Genomic DNA, 19,565 nt, shown 5'->3' on the forward strand with positions numbered 1-19,565 from the left:
ATATATTTTTCAGGGCCTCTTTTCTCCTCCTCTACTGCTTGATGGACTTGCAGCATTCCTCTTCCACCTGAGCTGTGAGGGATGTATAGCCTATCTACATCACTGCGGGGATGCAGAGCATGATTGATGGTCAAGATTTTCCTGGTCTTACGATCTAGCGTCTCTAGCTCTGCCTGGGTCCAGTCTATTATTCCTGCAGTGTATCTGATAACAAGTATAGCCCAGGTGTTTATGGCTTGTATGGTGTTCCCGCCATTGAGTTTGGACTTGAGGATTTTTCTAACTCTCCTGATGTATTCACTTCCAATTTTTCTTTTAACTTCAGTGTGTGCGATGTTATCAGCCTGGAGAATGCCCAAGTATTTGTAATGTTCTTTCTCTTCCAGGTTCTTGATGTTGCTTCCATTGGGCAGTTCTATTCCTTCTGTTTTTCTTATTTTTCCTCTATTCATTATTAATGCAGCACACTTGTCTAGTCTAAGCTCCATTGCTATATCGTTACTGAATATACAGACAGTGTTTAGCAGTGATTCTATTTCTGACTGGGACTTTCCATACAACTTCAGATCATCCATGTACAGCAGATGGTTGATTTTACTTGATGTTTTAGATGTTTGGTATCCGAGGCCTGTTTTGTTTAGTATTTGTGAAAGTGGAGTCATGGCGATTACAATAGTGAGTCCCCTTGGAAAATGCCTCTTCTAATGCTAACCTGTCCAAGTGTCTCGCCATTGATTGTTAACTGTGTACTCCACATGCTCATTGCATTTTTATATAAATATCTGAATGTTTTTGCTGACTCCAATTGTTTCTAAACATTTTAGTATCCATGTGTGAGGCAATGAATCAAAGGCTTTCTTGTATTCAATCCATGCAACACTTAGATTTGTTTTTCTTCTCTTGCAGTTTTCTAAAATCATTTTGTCAATCAGCAGCTGGTCTTTTGTGCCTCTGGTGTTCGGGCAATTTCCTTTCTGTTCAACTGGAAGCTGTTTGTTAGTTAATAAGTGTTGCATCACTTCATCTGCTATTATTCCTGTTAATAATTTGAACATGGTTGACAGGCAGGTGATCGGTCTATAATTACTTGGAACTGCACCTTTTGCTGGGTCTTTCATGATGAGATGAGTTTTCCCAGTTGTTAGCCATTTTTCAATATCACATCCTTGCAAAATGTGATTGAACTGTTTTGATAGTTGTTTATGAAGGCTTGTTAGGTGTTTAAGCCAAAAGCCATGCAGTTCATCGTCACCTGGCTCAGTCCAATTTTTAATTTTCTTTGCTCTTTCACTTATTAATTCTGGTGTTATTATTAGATCTTGCATTTGCTGATTACATTTTTTGACCTCTTTCATCCAGCCTGCTTTTTTATTATAATCTATTGGATTGTCCCATAATTTCCCCCAGAATTGCACTGTTTCTTCTTGATTTGGTATTTCGATGTTTCTTGCAGTTTCTCCTTCTATGCTTTGGTAGAAACGTCTCTGATCTGACTGGAATTGGAGATTCTGCCTCTGTTGTGTAGTTCTGGCTTCATGTCTGCTAATCTTCTTTGACACTGCTGTTATTTGCTGCTTTATTATTTCCAGGACTTCTCTAATTTTCCTTGAAAGTAGGTGGTATTTTTTGATCAGATACTGTTTGGTGTTTTCATTCTTCAGCTTCTTGTCTTTCATATCTTTCAATTTACTAGCATCTGATCTAAGCCTGGAGATTTTATTTTCTAAACTAATCTTCCATTTAGGTGATGTACTGCTTTCTTTTTTTACAGGTCCACTGATCTTATATCCGAGCTCTTGTGTTGTTATTGTTGCTGCACTGTACATTAGTTGGTTTGTTTCTTGAAAATTATTGGTTTTTATTTCTGCAAGTGCAGCATTTACATCTTTTAATTCCGGAGCAAGTTGTTTTTTGGCAACTGTTTTTAGAGCTGGAAGTCGAACCCTGCTGGTTGTTTGGTTCATGTACTCAGTTATTTTTTGCTTTAGTTCTTGTTGCTTTTCTGTTAAGCGGCATTTGGGTTTTTGAGGTGAAGGCAAAGGGGAGGTTGCCTGGTTTTGATTTTGAAACAGTTCAGCAACAGTGGCATCCTCTATTTCCAATACCTCCTCCACCTGTGCCTGAGCAATTTCTTCAGTTGGTGGTAATTCTTCTTCCATATCTTGAGCCTGTGTTGCTCTTTGCAGTTCTTCCAGCTCAACTCCTGTGAATACTTTATTTCTTATTATGTATCTTCTCTGCTAGCCTTTGTTCTGTTATTTCTGTATCTGGATGCTTCTCTTTCCAAATTTGGTACATTCTTTTAAAATAACCTCTTCTAGTTGGACTAGACTTGTAATAGCAGATCATTATTTCCTTGTTGGCGTTTTTCGTATATTCTTTTTGGTTAAGCGACGTTTCTTCCAGTAACTTTGTAGTCTCCAGCCCTGGTTGCTCAACTGAAGATCTTGAGTCCTGTTGCTCACTTGCCACCAGATGTCCAGGGACTCCAGCACCTGGCGTGGTCCTTGTTGACCCAGGCGACGACCGATCTGGTATAGATTTATTAAAGTTACGTCTCACCATATTGTTGATGGGAGAGGCACTCTTTGTCTGGCTCCTCTGGTGAGACCTGTCCAGTATGGCTTGACCTCTGGCATAGCTCTCACCTTCCTCAGAGCACGCAAGCCCCAGAACCACGCCAAGGTAGTGCCTCACTGGGGGTACAGGTATTATTATTATTATTATTATTAACATTTTATATCCCGCTCTTCCTCCAAGGAGCCCACAGTGGTGTACTACATACTTAGGTTTCTCCTCACAACAACCCTGTGAAGTAGATTAGGCTGAGAGAGAAGTGACTGGCCCAGATTCACCCAGCAAGTATTATGGCTGAATGGGGATTTGAACTCGAATCTCCCTGGTCCTAGTCCAGCACTCTAACCACTATACCACGCTGGCTCCACTTGTACCACTTGTACAATATCCATTTGTACTTCTCCCGCTTTACCAGCAATATATCTTCAATATGAACTATTGTATCCAATCTTTTAAGTTGGATATAGAGACTATTTTAATGATCATTTTGTATCAATTCTATTGAAACATACAGATCTATTTTCATTTCAGTATTATTATAATGCATGCAATTGCACAGTCTTTTAATCACATGATTTTATTAAGATTCTATTAAAATATCAGTACATGATACTTCGATTCTGTTTATGCTTGCATATATTGTTGACTCCATACAGGGTTTTGTTTTCTCTTATTCATGATCACAATAAATGAGACTGACACCAGGGTCAGTCTTGAGTCAACTGAGATTCTTTTTTAAGGATCCAGCCACCTGACCCGGGGCTCACTAGCCAGGCATGAGAAGGAAAGGCCCTGGAGACACCCTCAGACACCTCATGACTGCTGTTATCAGCTTGAAGTCATCTAATGCAATCTTTATACTTAATTCTCTTAGCCAGCCACCAGCCATGCATAGGGATGTGGCAAGGCTATGCGTGCTGGCGAGGGAGGCACCTGATTGGCTGGGTGCCTGTTGGCTGCTGTTCGCCGGACTTATGGCAGTGAGGAAAAGCAAGTGAGGTGGCGACAGGCCTGGCCAAGTTGGGGAGGCGACCGCGGCGGGCCCAGCTGTGGCAGCGGGGAGACAGTGGTGGCGGGCCCGGCTGCGGCAGGGAGGCGGCAGGCCCAGCCGCAGTGTGGAGGTGGTGGCGGGCCCAGCTGTGGTGGGGAGGCAGCAGCAGCGAGGAGGCAGCAGTGGGCCCGGCTGCTAGGGTGAGGAAGCAGCGGCAGAAGGGGAAGGGATGGGCTGGCTTGAAAGTCGGCTAGAAACTGTGGGGGGGAGCAGGCCAGGCAGGTGTCAGAGACGCCTGGGGGGAGCGGGCGCAGACGTTCTGCACCGGGTCTGCTAGTGGTTTCTTATTGCTTCTGTCTTCAGTCCTAGTTCTGGTGGCAGGCAGTCCTGACACAGACACATAATTTTATGACTGTTTCATTCAAAAAGCAAGGGATTCTTTCACCATCAGGATGCCTTTGACTTCTTACTCAGGGACAATTGATGCTGGATCCTTTATGACCCATGTGGCTTTTCTCTGCAGTCCTCTCAATTGTCAACATGCTTTTAAAATCATGGCACCCAGGAATGAGGCAGTGTTCCAGCGAGGGTCATAACAGCATTAAATACATGTGACTCTTCCCTCTAGAGTGTTGAAAACAATGGTCATATTTACAAACCTCAAATGCATTGATTTTTTGCCAGTTGACTCATGCACAGTTTAACTGCAGTTCTACTCCCTGTATAACCAAGAAGGCGCTAGTGTACCCTCTCAAGGTGCATCCATGCTTGGTATATTGCTGTGGAACTAAGCACATCATGGCAAACCCATCTATCTAAATGGAAAGGTCTCCGTGCCTCACTTTAGAACAGGGCTTCCCAACCTTGAATCCCTAGATGTTGTTGGATCACACCTCCCATAGTCCCCAGCCAAAGGCAATTGTGGCTGGGGATGATGTAAGTTGTAGTCCAGTAAAATTCAGGGATCACAGGTTGGGAATTTCTGCCTTAAAGCATCTGGCAGTCTCCTCTTGACAAGGTCTCATCTGCAGTCAAGCTACTATTTTTCTCTTCTCCACAGAAAAGCTGCTTGATGACCTCTCAGTAAGATGCATATGTTATCGTAAATATTGATTGATTAAGTGCCATCAAGTCGTGTCGACTCTTAGCGACCACAGAGATTGATTCTCTCCAGGATGATCTGTCTTCAACTTGGCCTTTAAGGTCTCTCAGTGGTGTATTCATTGCTGTCATAATCGAGTCCATCCACCTTGATGCATGCTGGTCGTCCTCTTCTTCTCTTTCCTTCAACTTTCCCCAGCATTATGGACTTCTCAAGGGAGCTGGGCTTTTGCATAATGTGTCTGAAGTATGATAGTTTGAGCCTGGTCATTTGTGCCTCGAATGAAAATTCTGGATTGATATGTTCTATGATCCATATATGTTATATAGTAAATAACTATATGTTATATAATAAATATCCAAAGTTTGGGGGATGTCAGCATAAAGTATTCTCCACTTTTCCAACATACACTGGTGAGTGCTGATAGTCAGATTTAAGTAGCTGATAACACTCACTGGTATATCTCTGAATTTTAGGACATTCACAAAATTCAGCTAGGATTGCCAGCATTCAGCGCCAACATTTATTCCATTTCAGACCTTCATTGCAAATGCAAGAGGTATATTGTGCAACTATGAGACTGACATACAACCTCAGTTGCTCTTTTCAGTTGTGTTTTGACTAGTTTCCTAACCATCTACACTGTGCTGCACATATAAATTGGAGTACACACAGGCTCTGAATGTCAGCAACATGTCTAAATATCAGGGATTAGTAATAGTCACCCACACATAGCACCTCAACAGCCTTTAGTATAAACAAAATCACCCCCATACCAATGTATGCATCAAAAAATAAATCAGATGACATTTAAGGAAAACTGGTAATGCCTTTGCCTCCTAATGTATGTTGATGTACACAGTTTTCAGTGATTTCATTTAACTGATGTCACTGAGACATAAACAGGAAAACTGAGCTTGGCCTTCTGACAACTAAAATCCAACAAAAGCTCTTTCTAATTTGTTTCAGGAGTAAATGGTTTGTACCAGGCACTTTTGTCTGGAAAACCAAATGTAGCTCTTTGTGAAGCCCCATTTCCGATGTGCCTGCGATATTTTGCTTACAATGGCACTAAAAGGCACACACATTATTCTGAAACGTTGCCTTTTCCAACTGACAGCCAATGCTGTCTAGTTTCTAAAGAATCTATCTATCTATAATTCTCTAAGGCATACCTGTGGCTAATCCAATGTGTGGCAGCTCTCGCAACAGTTCACGAGCAGAAGCATTGTGGTGAATGGGCAGTGGAGATTCCATATGCAGATAGGGAGGAGGAGCCTGTGGCACCATGGTGATTGGGCAGTGGGGATTCCATATGCAGATAGGGGGGAGGAGCCTGTGGTGGTTAAGGTCAGTTGGAATGCAACTGTTACTGGTTGGAAGATGTTCTTTATTGTAGAGGCGAAGAATATATATATATATATTAGGCAGGGGGTTTTATATATAAAGAGGGGAGGAAAGATCCCCTTCAGGAGAAGGAGGCTGCCGTTGTGTAAATTAAATGAGGAAACAAGATGAACAAGATCTGTTAACTCAGGAAGGGAGAGAGAGAGAGGGAGGGAAATAAAGACAGAGGGGAAGAGCGAGTGGAGGAGAGAGAAAGAGAAAAAAAGAAAGGAGGGGAAGAGAGAAAGAAGGAAGGGCGAGGGATGGGCCTGGGCCTGTCAGTGGCCTGAGCGGAACGAGCAGCCATGGCAGCGCCTATTGACAGCAAGGAAGGGCCCAGTCAACCACTGCTGCTATTTGGGGTTACCAAGGCCATTGGCGGAGAGAGGGAGGCAGGCAAGGGATGGGACTGGGCCTGTCAGCAGCCTGAGGGGAATGAGCGGCCATGGCGGTGGTGACAGTGAGGAAGAGCCCAGTCAACCACTGCTGCTGCTGCTCCTGTGGAGAGAAGGAGGAGCAGGGCTCAGGGGAGGGTAGGGAGGTCTCTGGGGATAGGGGGCTGCAGTTTGGCCAATAGGCACCAGCAACGCTGCAGCCGTAATGAAGAGGGGTGAGGGGAGCAATCAAGTACTACCACGCATATGCTCCGTGAAGGTTAAGCTAGTTTATCTTTAATCTGGGAGAGCAATCCTAACCCTAATCTTCAGCTGGTGCTGAACTGTGCCATTGGGGAAGTCCTTCTTTTGCAGCCTCATTTCTGCTGCTGTAAATGAGGTTGGAAAGTATACTGGCTGACATGACAGGATCAAACAACAAAACTCTTGCAAAAGAGATTTGCTATTTAGGACTATATAATATAAATTATTGTTATTTACTTTATTTATATACTGTACCTCCATTAGGTCAGGGAGTTCAAGGTTTGCAACTTAAAATTTTCAAACAATAAATAGGAATGTGTGAACAGGTTTGGAACTGAACTGGCTCAAAGTCGAACCACCCCCAGTTTGGCCCGACTCTGGACCGAACCCCGCCGGGCCATTTGTGGGGTTCATGTACATTGACCCAGGCCATGCAGAAGCCCATTGCACAGGTGTGGCAGCCTCCAAAATGGCCGGTGCACCGATCGGCTGAAAGGGGCCATTTTCTAATGAGGGAAGACCGGTGGTAGGGATGTGCAAAGAGGTTTGATGTCGAAAAGAGTGTCCTCTTTTATCCCACACAGTCCTCTGTTTTGAAGGGCTGCCCAAGATTTGTTCAATTGGCTCTTTTGTCCAGGATTAGTCCTGGATGGGACAGAAGAGGGAGCCATATATGCCCCTGCTTCCCTATTCCAAGGGCTCCAACCCGCTCCTGGACCTCAATGGCTTCTGCCTGCCTTGCTTGCACACCAGCACTGCCTGCTGCTGCCCTGAGATCCTTGGAGGAGACTGTGAGGTGGGTCTCATGATCAGTGAGACCTGCCTCCAGAGGGTTTGTGGGGAGAGCGGGCTAAGCCCGATCTCCCTGCAGACAATCATGAAGCCCTTTGAGAGCTCTGTTTGCTCACAATTTTCAATTGTGTGGAAGCAAGGTAGGAAGAAAACCTGGGCAGAAGTGATTGTGTGGAAGCAAGGTAGGAGGAAAAGCTACCTCTTATGTTGCTTCCACACAATCACTTCTACCCAGGTTTTCCTCTTACTTTGCTTCCACACAACCAAAAATTGGGAGCACACACGGCTGCCAAACTTGGGAAGAACACAGTTATTGTTTGCATGAGTGACCTCAACGTCTCCTGCTTCTGGCCATCTGGCCTTGTCTGTCTGTTCTGGTGCTCAGTCTCAGCCTATCTATCACCATCCCTTCTGCTTCTGATCTTCCACTCTATGTCTGCCCATGCCAGGACCAGAGTCCCCCTTGGCCAGGACCTGACACTCTCTCAGTCCCATTGGTGCTTGATAGCCTCTTCAAGAGCTGATGATACTCCTGGCCCAGGGTTTTCTTTTGCTTTCCCTTCACAGAGGTCTTAAGAAGCCCTTGAGGAGGTGAGGGAGGGGCTGTCCCAACAATGAAAAAATCCAGTGGGAACAGCTGCTCCTCACCTCTCAAGGGCATTGTGAGCTGTTTGCATGAGCTCCCTGGCTTGGGCATCTTCCCCTTTTCTGCCTTCCTTTCACTGCACAGAGGTATCTTAGTAGCCCCTAAAATACATACAACTGGCTTTGACAAGATCATCTGCATCAGCTGTCTTTTATATGCTGCAGCAGGAGCTGCTGTTCAAGTCCAAAGCACCTTTGGAAGTTAGTTGTTTCCTCTAGTTGGCACTGGGACAGAATTAAGGTTATCCATCGCTCTGGAATTCTTAATATCCAATGCTGTCTCTGTCTTAGCTACTGTTCTCTATGAACACATTCTCTAAAAATAGAATGAGACAACTCCTTTCACAGCCTTCATTGAGCAAATCATAGGAACAAAGGATGCTGCCATATACTGAGTCAGGTCTATTGAGTTCAGTATTGTCTTCACAGACTGGCAGCGGCTTCTCCAAGGTTGCAGGCAGGAATCTCTCTCAGCTCTATCTTAAAGAAGCCAGGGAGGGAACTCAAAACCTTCTGCTCTTCCCAAAGTGGTTCCATCCCTTGAGGGAAATATCTTACAGTGCTCAAACTTCTAGTCTCCCATTCATATGCAACCAGGGTGGACCCTGCTTAGCTTAGGGGACAAGTCATGCTTGCTACCACAGAAAAGGAAAGGAAGCTCTGGTAATATTTGTTACAATACAACACCTGCCTATAACTTCTACAAGGTACAGGCATTAAACATATTAGGGCATGTTGCTGATCAAACCTAAGGGTATGCACAAAACTAATTTGCCCAGTTTCATTCAATTCCAGCTTGGAATTGAACCGGACCAGGAATGTTCAGTTTTGTGCACCCTCGAACACCTCTCTGGCTCAGCTCGAATTGGAGCCAGTCTGGGATTCAAAACGTTAATTTATTTTTAACTCACCGCCGGATGTGGGCCATTAAATTTCCACCTCTGGGGGATGATGTTTCAACAGCATGGAGGGGGTGTCTCTGAAGCTTCTCCTTCCCCCACCAGCCTCTTTTCTCGACTGGTTTGGCCCATTTTCAGGACTTTCCAACCCCCTCCTGGCTCGCGGTGGCCATTTTGAAAGCCATTTTGACCTGGGCATACAAATAGCCTGGGTGCATGTGCAGCAGCCTTCAAAATGGGTGAACCCTCGAGCCTGCCCAGTTTGATGGCAAACCAGCTCAACTGTCACGAGCCTGTCCATCTGGCGTCCAAGTCAAGGTACCTGTCAGGGCCGCTGGAAGTTCCTCAGCATCCTCCCCGGTCCATCTGTCCGAAGTCTTCGTTGAGGTCTCGGGCAGGGTTGCAGACAGCTCCTCGAAGTCCTCCCATGTCTGTGAAGAAAACACAAGAGAATACTTTACTAGAAGTATCAGGTTCAAACTGCCTCCCCCACAACCTGGGCTGCTCTAGAGATTTCCATGGGTCCAGAGCCCAACAAGGTGCAAGGCCGCCTCCATGGAAGGGTAGTGATTGGGCACAGCAGTCCGGTCTCGAGCAGGGAACAAGGGTTGATCCGGAACAGCCAGATACGCCAAAGCCAACATGAAGCTGGAATACCTCAGAGTCAAAGGCTGGGGCTGAAGCACACTCCAGGAATGACACATTGCTTCCAGCAATCTGTTCACTGCCTGCTGGCTTTGATTTATAGTGCTTCACTAATTGGGTTTCTCCTCTGATCAGCTGCCAACGATTCAGCATTTATCTTGACTATTAAGCAACCATTTGCTCCTTCTGAGTGTTTCCAGCTGCTGCTGGCAATGCTCACATCTCCGCTATTGGGGTGTTATTGTTTGTATGCTTTCTGGCTCCAGGTTTGGCTCTTCACCCTCCTTCTCCTGTGCAGCTTCGTCCAGACCTGTCTCAGACAAGTCTTGTGGCCCAACAGCCAAGCCCTCTTCTCCAGGTACTTCAACTGCTGGAGGGCTGCCAGCCTCCTCCTATTCATCCTCGCTATCCGAGGATGAGGGCATGGCATCAACTTTGAGCAAGTTCACAAACCCCTAGTCAAACCTCCAGAGCCCATCCTCTTTTTTTCCAGCCTCTCTCCAGGTGGGTCCCAGGAAAGTCCTTCTTGCATTCTACCAACCTGGACAAGAGAGGGTGGTGCATGTCCTAAGTTCCCCTGCTCAGCGTCAGCATGCACATGGCATCCGTGCATGCAGCACAACGTGCACATTTGCGTGTTGCTGACCACGCAAATGGCACCTGTACATGTTTGTACACCATGTGCATGCTGATACCATGCGTGGGTACTTGGGATGCATGGCACCCCAGCAGGAAGCTGCATGGGGCGGTGGAGAGCAGGTAAGGACCTGCTCTCCTCTTAAAGTTCCTATTTCCTGCTCCCAAAAGGTCCTTGAACCACAGATCAAACCATTTTTCTTGCACACCCCTGGAGGGAGGGAGGGAGGGATTGAAAAACCTCTTGCTGAGGGCGAATGGGTTCCTTTCACTTATCAAAAGATGATACTCCAGGTATATCTATTGCTTCCTGTTCTTTGAGTTGGCAGAGGAGGCCCCGCAAGTAAGAAACAATAAGAACCCCACCATATTAAGTACAAACCATATAATGAAGAGCAGATACCAAACTGGTTTAGTATAGTTTTATAATCAAAGGTACTCTCAACAGTAACGTATTCTGTTTCAAACAAGTCCACTAATCTGCAACAGTGACCTGGTGACCCCCGTTTCAATCTTGGTCTTTGTCAAGTGGAGAATATGCTTAGAAAAGTTCCATAAATTTGACAACACTGGTCCAAATGCTGCAGAATCCAATAATGTGTACAGCCACCTGTGTTATTTCTAGAAAATGTACTAACCAACCTATGGTGACATTCCAATCAAGTAAAAAGCACTGCCCCAGACATGGTGGCCTGAAGTGAGGCACGAAACACTGTCCCCTGGTGGGGGCCGTCCTTCTTTCAAATTCAACCCCGGCAAGTATTGAGAGCCACATGGTGGGTGGGAAAGAGGGGAAATTACCAGCAGCCTCCTTTTTTCTCTTAGTGCTTCTTGAAGGCTTTGAGAGTGGTATGAGGAGAGGTGCTCCTAGATCGCTTACCAAGTCCTGAAGAGCTGCTCCAATGGCAACGGCTGCCCTGCTGGGGTCCTAGCAATCTGCTGCCTGAGGCAACTGCCTCAGCTTGCCTCATGGAAGGACTGTTCATGGCCCCAGATCTCTTCCTATATTCCTTCCCAGCTTCTGAGGACTGTAGATGAAAGCCTGTCCCCAAATCCCCTCCACTTTGGAAATGAGATTGTTCTTCACTCTGAGCAGGGCCTTCATGGTAGTTGCACCAATTATCACTCCTGCCCAGGAGAGCTCCTCCCACACTTACAGCATTTATATGCTGCACTTCTACGTTTTGCTGTATAATTAAAACTCGACTGTTTGGGAGAGCTTCCCTTGGGGATGGTTTCGCTGGGGTTGTTTTCCTCTTACTGCTGCTACTGAGTTATAACGTCGTTTTCTTGTTGTGTTTGGATAATTGATTTTATTGTTGCGTTTGTTTTATTGCACAGCACTTTGTTTTTTTAATAGGAAGGCATTTCATAACTTAACTTTTTCATCATCGTCATCATTTCAATCAGCTGATTAATGATTAAAACCCTAGTTGCAGAATGATCAATTTACTATGCATGACAGGTTTTTTAAAAGGATAATTCAAATGTGAAGCCACATTTAAAGTAGATTTTTCAATTTCCCAAAATGTGCCAGTTTATTATGGTTACTCACTTGTTTCATCTACTGAAACTGACACATGTTTAGTAACCAACATGACATTCATGGCATAAAAACCATTTAATTATGCATATTTACGGACCATATTGTATCATGAATTTTTCATTGACTTCTCATTGCTGCCAAGAGGGGGCTACTAAAACATTGATGGCACATTGCAAAGCAATGTGCTGTGTTCTATTTTAAACACAGAACAAAGAATGATTTGCTGGAGTAGAAGCCAAGGGGGATAAACTGCAATTTTTTTTCCCCCTGGCATGTCATGCAAGGACATAAGACAAGTCAAATTACAGGTCAGGTTGTTGCCAGCTTCAAACAGTTCAAAAAACAAAATCCAGCATTAGAGTTAGAATGCCCTAATATTTCAAGTGAAGTGTGCAAAAGGTCTAAGAGTAATCATTGTCTTCTTTTGCCATTACAGAGCAGCTTTTAATGGCAGAAAGATGCATGTGCTTCCTTTGGAGCACAGGGCTTTCCCCCCCTTTTAAACCCCTAATTTTTCTTCTGTGATCCAACCTTGTTAAAGCTTTCCAAAATCTGCTAAAGAGAAAGACAGGAGCTAGAAAAACAATTATATAGCTCTTTAGCCCTTTGCTCTGTGACAAAGAATAATAGCACATTTACTGTAGTTATTGCAATACGGGCTGTTACAAGAAACAGAAACACAACACACTTTTTCAATTGTCTAAGAACAGAAGATGAAACTTTTGCTCCTAGCTACCGGATGTTCCCAAATTAGACTCACACAAAACTGCCTGGATATTTCTGTGCAGGGTTCACTGCCTGCTGAATCTAGGAAGCAAGGTTTGGAACTCTGAGATCTATATTGCTGAACATGAAAGAACAAAACGCAGCTGAGCTGACATGTTTGTCACCGGCATGCTGTGCAGCTGGGGCCCAGGAAGCCAACAAGCTGCACCTCAAATCCCTTTCAAGAGACTAGGCAACAATATATTTGAGAGAGGGGAAAAAATACACGAGATTGCAGTATGTGAGATTGCAGTAGGGATGAGAAAACATCTGCACAGTATAGCAAGAAAGTCTTGGTCTTGGGACCAAATTAAACCTCATGATGGAAATGTGTGAACATATTTCTGTCTTTTCATAAATTTTTTTCAAAGAGCCTTGGAGTGCTGATTTGGATTAGAAACCACAGTATGGGGACAGGGAAAAGGTTTAAGCCTTTCCCACAGAACTATTTTCCCATCTCTTGGGAGTGGCTATTTGGCCCATAGGAAAAATATATATGTAGGAATGTGTTTTTCTTACCAGGGCAAATGACAGCTTTGGGGAAGTTTTCATCACGAAAATGGTTTGAGGGAAAGAGTTAACCCCTCCTCTGTCCTGTCCTGGCTGATGCTTCAGGACCCTGAGGAGGTCCCAGGGAACAAGCTGACTACAACTACAATGGCTATGATGAATATTTCTATATCACTTTTAAACAAATGTTCTTAAAGAAGTTTAAACAGAAAAATAAAGAAAAAATAAAGAAGATGGTTCCCTGTCATCAAAGGGCTCACAATCTAAAAAGAAATACAGGGTGAACACCAGCAACAACCACTAGAGGGATGCTGTGCTGGGCATGGATAGGGCCAGTTGCTCCCCTGCTGCTAAACAGAAGAGAATAGCCACGTTCAAAGGTATCTCTTTGCTCAGTTAGTTGATCAGCTGGTTAGTTAGTTACTTGGGTTGATTGATGGATAGTTAGGACTTACCACTGTCTGAAGTCAGATTGAACCAGTTACTCTGGAGTTCAGACTATTCCTCATGGGCTCCACCTCCATGCCTGGAATGTCTGAGCTTTAAAGGGGCCACTGCTTAAAGTCTGGCGCTCTCTTTCTATTCTAACTGCTCTTGCTGCTCCATTCTAACTGCCCCACCCCACCCCAACTTGCTGGCAGCACTGGTGTGTCAAAATTGGGATGTCCGTGACATCCTCCCCTCTGCCATGGTCCCAATCCAGATGGTCTGTTTCAGCTGTTATCTGGAAAAATAGTTAAAGAGATGGAAGATACACTCATGCATCCAGGGATGTAGCTATAATTGAGCGGATGGGTTCAAACAACCGGGGGCCCCAGTTCCTGAGGGCCTCCCAGATCCACCCCTCCCTATTTTATCTCCGTCACTCCGAGGGGCCGCTGGAGAGAGGGGTGAACACGGGCCCCCTCTCCTCTAGCTACACCCCTGCATGCATCCCTTTCATAACATCTAAGTTGGCTTTTAGATGCTAGTCCTACTAATGGTACTGGTCCCAATACCTGTTTAAGTTCTTCTCTGGAGTTAGAACCCATCATATTCTCCTCCTCTGCTAGCTCAGTGGAAAGTAAATAGTTCCTTTTCTGTGTCTGAGATAGGAGGACTTTGATTCCTCTGTGTGTGCACCGATCAACATCAGAAGTCCTCTTCCAGGTTTGCCACAACTGACTGACACACTCTTGACATGTCATCTGATTGTATGAGGGATGTTCATCTGAATCACCCTTCTATCTACACGCACTACAAAAATGATTAAAGGATGTGCCAAGAGTGCATCAGCACATTTGCCAATGATTAGGGGTGTACATGAAACCGGTATGCCCCAGTCGGTTCAAGTCAGAATCAGACTCAAAACTAAACTGGGAATGTTCAATTTTGCCTCCCTGAACAGAGCCACCCCCTCCCCAGCCGGTCCAACTCAAATTTGAGCTGGTCCGGGGGTTCTAACAAGGAAGAGAAGTGCAAGGGGGAGAGCAAGAGAAGAAAACTCATTTTCCTGGCCTCCAGGAATCCCACAATGCACTGCATGATGAGTGTCAGAGAAGTGCAAGGGGAAGAGCAAAGATCAACTTTCACCCAGCTGCCATGCTCCTTTCCCTCGGGGACATTTGTCTCCCACCCCCTTGCTCAATTGTAGCTACGCTCCTGCTCCCAAGTTGCTTGCCCATGTCCCCTCTGCACATTCACAGCCATGTCCCTACTTTCATCAGTAAAATGTTGGAGGGTATAATGTGGGGAAATAAACCACATTCAAGTATTCTACATGACTTTCCCTACTTATATGCAGCACCATGTTTTCCGCAGATACACACTTATTTGATTTGTGTTTGCTGCAGTAAACACAAAAAGCATGAAGGGAAGAGGCCCATTGTCAAACATGCACTGGGCATGTGCCAGGAAGTGTAGCCAGTATATGGTTCCCAGTATATGTCTACTGTATAATTCCAGAGTGTTTGGACATACGAGTCTTTCTCCCCTTTGGATTCTGTGTGGTTCGTGAAGCATACACTGAGGAAATGCAGTGTATCTATGGTAAAAATGACTGCCACACAGAGTACAAATCAGGCCTGAGTCTGGTTCATATAAGGGCAGTGCTGAAATCCAAGGGAAAAAGCTGTGGTTAACCATTTGAAAGTAACCTCCATTCAAATCCATGGGATGATGTGCTGCCACAAAAGTGTATTTGGAATCAGAATGCCATGTTCTTTAGCAGCATAAGTATTATTACAAGGACTTGGGGGGAAATCACGCAGTGCCAACTTCAGGCCCAAATAGGGACTCCAAGTAACATTTGACAATGCCTTTGAATCAAGTACATCTTTTATGAAGGCAGCATCTAGTCCACACATATGCCTTGAACAGTCTCATAATTAGATAAAGGCTACATTATGTAGAAATCCAAAATAAGTCTTGACACCTCCTCCTTTTTTATTTTTATTTTTTGCTAGAGTAGTGACCATAAATATAGGTGAGTAAGCACCACCTTAAGTAGCTCAGCAGAGAAATGCTTGACTAACAAGCAGAAGGTTGCTGGTTTGAATCCCTGCTGGTACCTATATTGGGTAGCAGCTATATAGAAAGATGCTGAAAGGCATCCTCACATACTGTGCACCGCGGTGTGGGAGCAGGCAATGGCAAACCCCTCCTGTATTCTACCAAAGAAAACCACAGGGCTCTGTGGGCGCCAGGAGTCGAAATCGACTTGATGGCACACTTTACCTTTAATATTCTTTTAATAAGCATACTTAGGAACATAGGAAGCTGCCTGCCTTATACAGAATCAGAGCAAAAAATATAGTGTGCCGGGATCTATACAAATGTACCACAAAGAGAACTAGAAAGTTTCCCCACCAAACTGTCCAAAAAATAAATAAACACAATGTGATAGAGCAGGGATTCTCAGCCTTGGGTCCCCAGATGTTATTGGACTTCAACTCCCATAATCCCCAACCAAAGGCCACTGGGGCTGGGGATTATGGGAGTTGAAGTCCAATAACATCTTGGGGCCCAACGTTGAGAATCCCTGTGATAAGAGTATTACTATTGTAGAGAATATATTCAGTATAGATCGGTTAATGAATATGAATAGGACAATTGTATTTTCAAGAAACACTAAGAACCATCATGGAAATGAATACAAAATATAGATGATGGAGTCCACAAATTATGTATCAAAATGGAGCAATGGAGTCCATAAATTGAAAATATGAATGAAGAAGTCCTCACACTACGGTGACCCGGTGACCACTGTTTCAGGGTATTTCTTTTGTCAAATGCCATTGAGACAGGAATATGTTTCCAACATATTTGGCAATATAACCAGTCCATTAAGATCAATACATTGGAGTACACTGACCAATGTCAATTTACAAGACTGATGTCCACTGGCACTTGGGGGGGCACCAGGGTGTTTGCCACTGAATGCACTCTCATTTGCTACCAGAGAATTTACTCTCAAAACACCTCAGAAAAAACAAAACCCAGTGTCCCATGGGCTTGTGGGTTTGGGGGTGGTTGGCACCACTTGCTCTGGGCCACCCTGCTGCCCCCCATGTGGAGTTATGGGGCTGCCGAAATCCCCATTATTCCCTATGGGGGAAAGCTTAAAGAAACACAAACTTCAGAAATTCTTTAAAAATCACCCCTTTCACCAATTTATTTGAAATCTGGATGGTAGCAGGCACCCATTGGGGCACTACCACCTGACCCACTCTTCTGCCCCTGAAATCCCCTTTCTGCCCTGAATCTGCCCCAAAGACATGCCAACTTCAAAAATTCTTTTAAAATCACCGCTTTGCTCAATCGCTTTGAAATCTGGGTGGTAGATTTCTTGCACCATTCGGCACTACCACCCACCACAACCCAATCTGGGCCACCCTGGTTCCCCCCACATGGAGCTATAAGGTTGCTGAAATTCCCATTATTCCCTATGGGGAAAAGCTTAAAGATGCACCAACTTCAAAAATTCTTTAAAAACCACCCCTTTGCCCAATTTCTTTGAAATGTGGGTGGTAACTTCCAACCACTGGGAACTACCACCCACCCCACTCTTTTGGCCTTGGGACCCTTTTTTTAATCCAAATCGATTCAGATTCAGATTTGGAAAATTTGGGTACAAATCAAACCTGGGGTGATTTGGTGGGGCGGGGGGAGGTCAGATTCAGATCCAAAACAAATTGGGGGTGTTTTGATTCAGATACAAATTGAAACAAAAAAATCAATTTCTGCACACCCCTACTTATAACAAACTACACAATAGTGATACACATAGTAATGATGCATGATTTATACTGTAATGCTATGTATAAAAGTATTAAAGGTTCCTCAACTACCACAGTGTGGTCACTAATCTCTCCATCCCCTGAAAGTGCCCTGTTCATTACAAAAATATGTCCCTGAGGGTGCCGAATGGCCATCAGGGACATATTTTTGTGATGCACATAAATTAATTATGCTAATTGAGCAAAGAGGCACCTTTTAAAAGTAGTGATTCTCTTTAATGAGCAGGGGAAGAGCAACTGGCCCTATTCAGCCCCAGCACAACATCCCACCAGTGGCTGTTGCTGGTGTCTGTCTATGTTTCTTTTAGATTGTGAGCCCTTTGGGGACAGGGATCCATCTTTATTTATTTTTATTTATCTATGTAAACCACTTGGGGAACTTTTGTTGAAAATCAGTATGTAAATATCTGTTGTTGTTGTTGTTGTTGTTGTTGTTGTTGCAATTAGCTGAACTGAAACTCAGGCTAATAATCAACTGTTTGATAATTCCAAATCTCAGCTGAACAGTCATTTGAGGAAGAGCCATTGGAATGAGTCTGAAAATCTTTTAAAATGAGCAGACCACAACCATTCCTAAGCCACATCAGTGTTATCTGGTTATCTCTGGGAAATGAGAGTGAGTTTGGCATCCTTATGTTTGGATATCTGACATAATGCTGGTGTTTACACGCTTAATTAACAGGATGTGCTCATGTGTGAATTTTTATTACCTAAGATAAGATGTGGATAATTTCTTCTCCATTGATTAATCTTGTTTGGAATCGTCTGAATATATAGTTGCCTAATAACTAATTAAACTCAGGGGAAGTGTTCTGTGAGAGGGTCAAGCTATATTTTCTCTGACAATTAGATATATAGTCAAGCCCACAGATACTAATATTTTTTTTGTATTGCTGTTTTCTGAACCTGTCATGGATTTTTTAGGAGGTAGCTGTGCTGAACTGTGTTTGGAGAAGAGACCCACTATGAAGTGATTTGGGCACAGAGCATGCATAACCAGCTTATGTTCTGACTGAGGGATCCTCCCCCTTTATCGTATTGGCATTATAAAGGGTATTGAAGCACATTTAATATTACATACTAAGCCATATTTGAGACATACATTTGAGATACATTTAAAATTACATATCTGTTTTAGAGTTCTTATTAGCAGGATTGAATTCGTGAATTCCATTTAGATTCCTTCATCTGTTATTTATAACATTGAAATTCAAGTGGAAGATAGGTGCAACTGAACTTTACAGCATTTTGCTGGTGAAGTCTGCTGCTGAGGTTCCTATCGTAAACCTGTTACACCCTGGTTTTGATAGAACAAGGATTTTAAAAGTTACTGAACTTATTTTTGGTTTTGCTGATTCTTGTTTGTTTTTTGATCATTATAGATTCTTTCTGTCCATCAGCTTAATATATAAGATAATATACTATATTTTTCATTTAATGCAGCTGAGACAGAAAAGATCAGAAGATCCAAGACATTTTAGAAATCTCATCTTTGTTTAGTATCGGAGAATAATACATAATAAACATATTTAATTAAACATATACATTGTAAGATTCAGTTAATTCACCTAATGAAAGTTTTTGAATAAATTTTAGGTTTTCTTATTCCTATTTATACAGGTTTCAAATCAGATTTAGGACAAAATTGGAGCAAGGGAACTTATACTTTCTCCTATAGAATATAGAAACTAATCATTAATATTTAACAGCATTTTTGAGCTTGTGGGTTTGTGGGGTGGAGCTCATACCACAGAGCATTGGGGATGTCTGGTTCTGCGCTCGAATTATTCGCATTATTTCTATTTTGTATGTCATAGCTGGGTTGGTTCTCTCCTCTTTAGACTGCCCCACAGTATGATGATCAATCAGGTGGGGGGAGATTATTTTTCCCCTTGAGGGGTTCAAGATTCTTTATTGATAGCTATTGATGCCTAGTTTTGGATCTTTTAGACACAATTAATACTACTAGCCGACCCCGCACAGAGCATCTGTGTGGCACTTTGGGGCCAGCTGTTTCCCCCTCCCTCTCCCTCCTGCCCTGGTCTCTCCTCTCTTCCCCTGCCCTCCAGCCCCGCGCTCTCCAGCCCTCCCCCCTCCCATTTCTCCCCCCACACAGAGCCTCACCTGCTGGCAGGCGACCATAAAGGGCCCCACCG

Source organism: Hemicordylus capensis, chromosome 5 (genome assembly GCF_027244095.1).
Source record: "Hemicordylus capensis ecotype Gifberg chromosome 5, rHemCap1.1.pri, whole genome shotgun sequence".
Classification (NCBI taxonomy): domain Eukaryota; kingdom Metazoa; phylum Chordata; class Lepidosauria; order Squamata; family Cordylidae; genus Hemicordylus; species Hemicordylus capensis.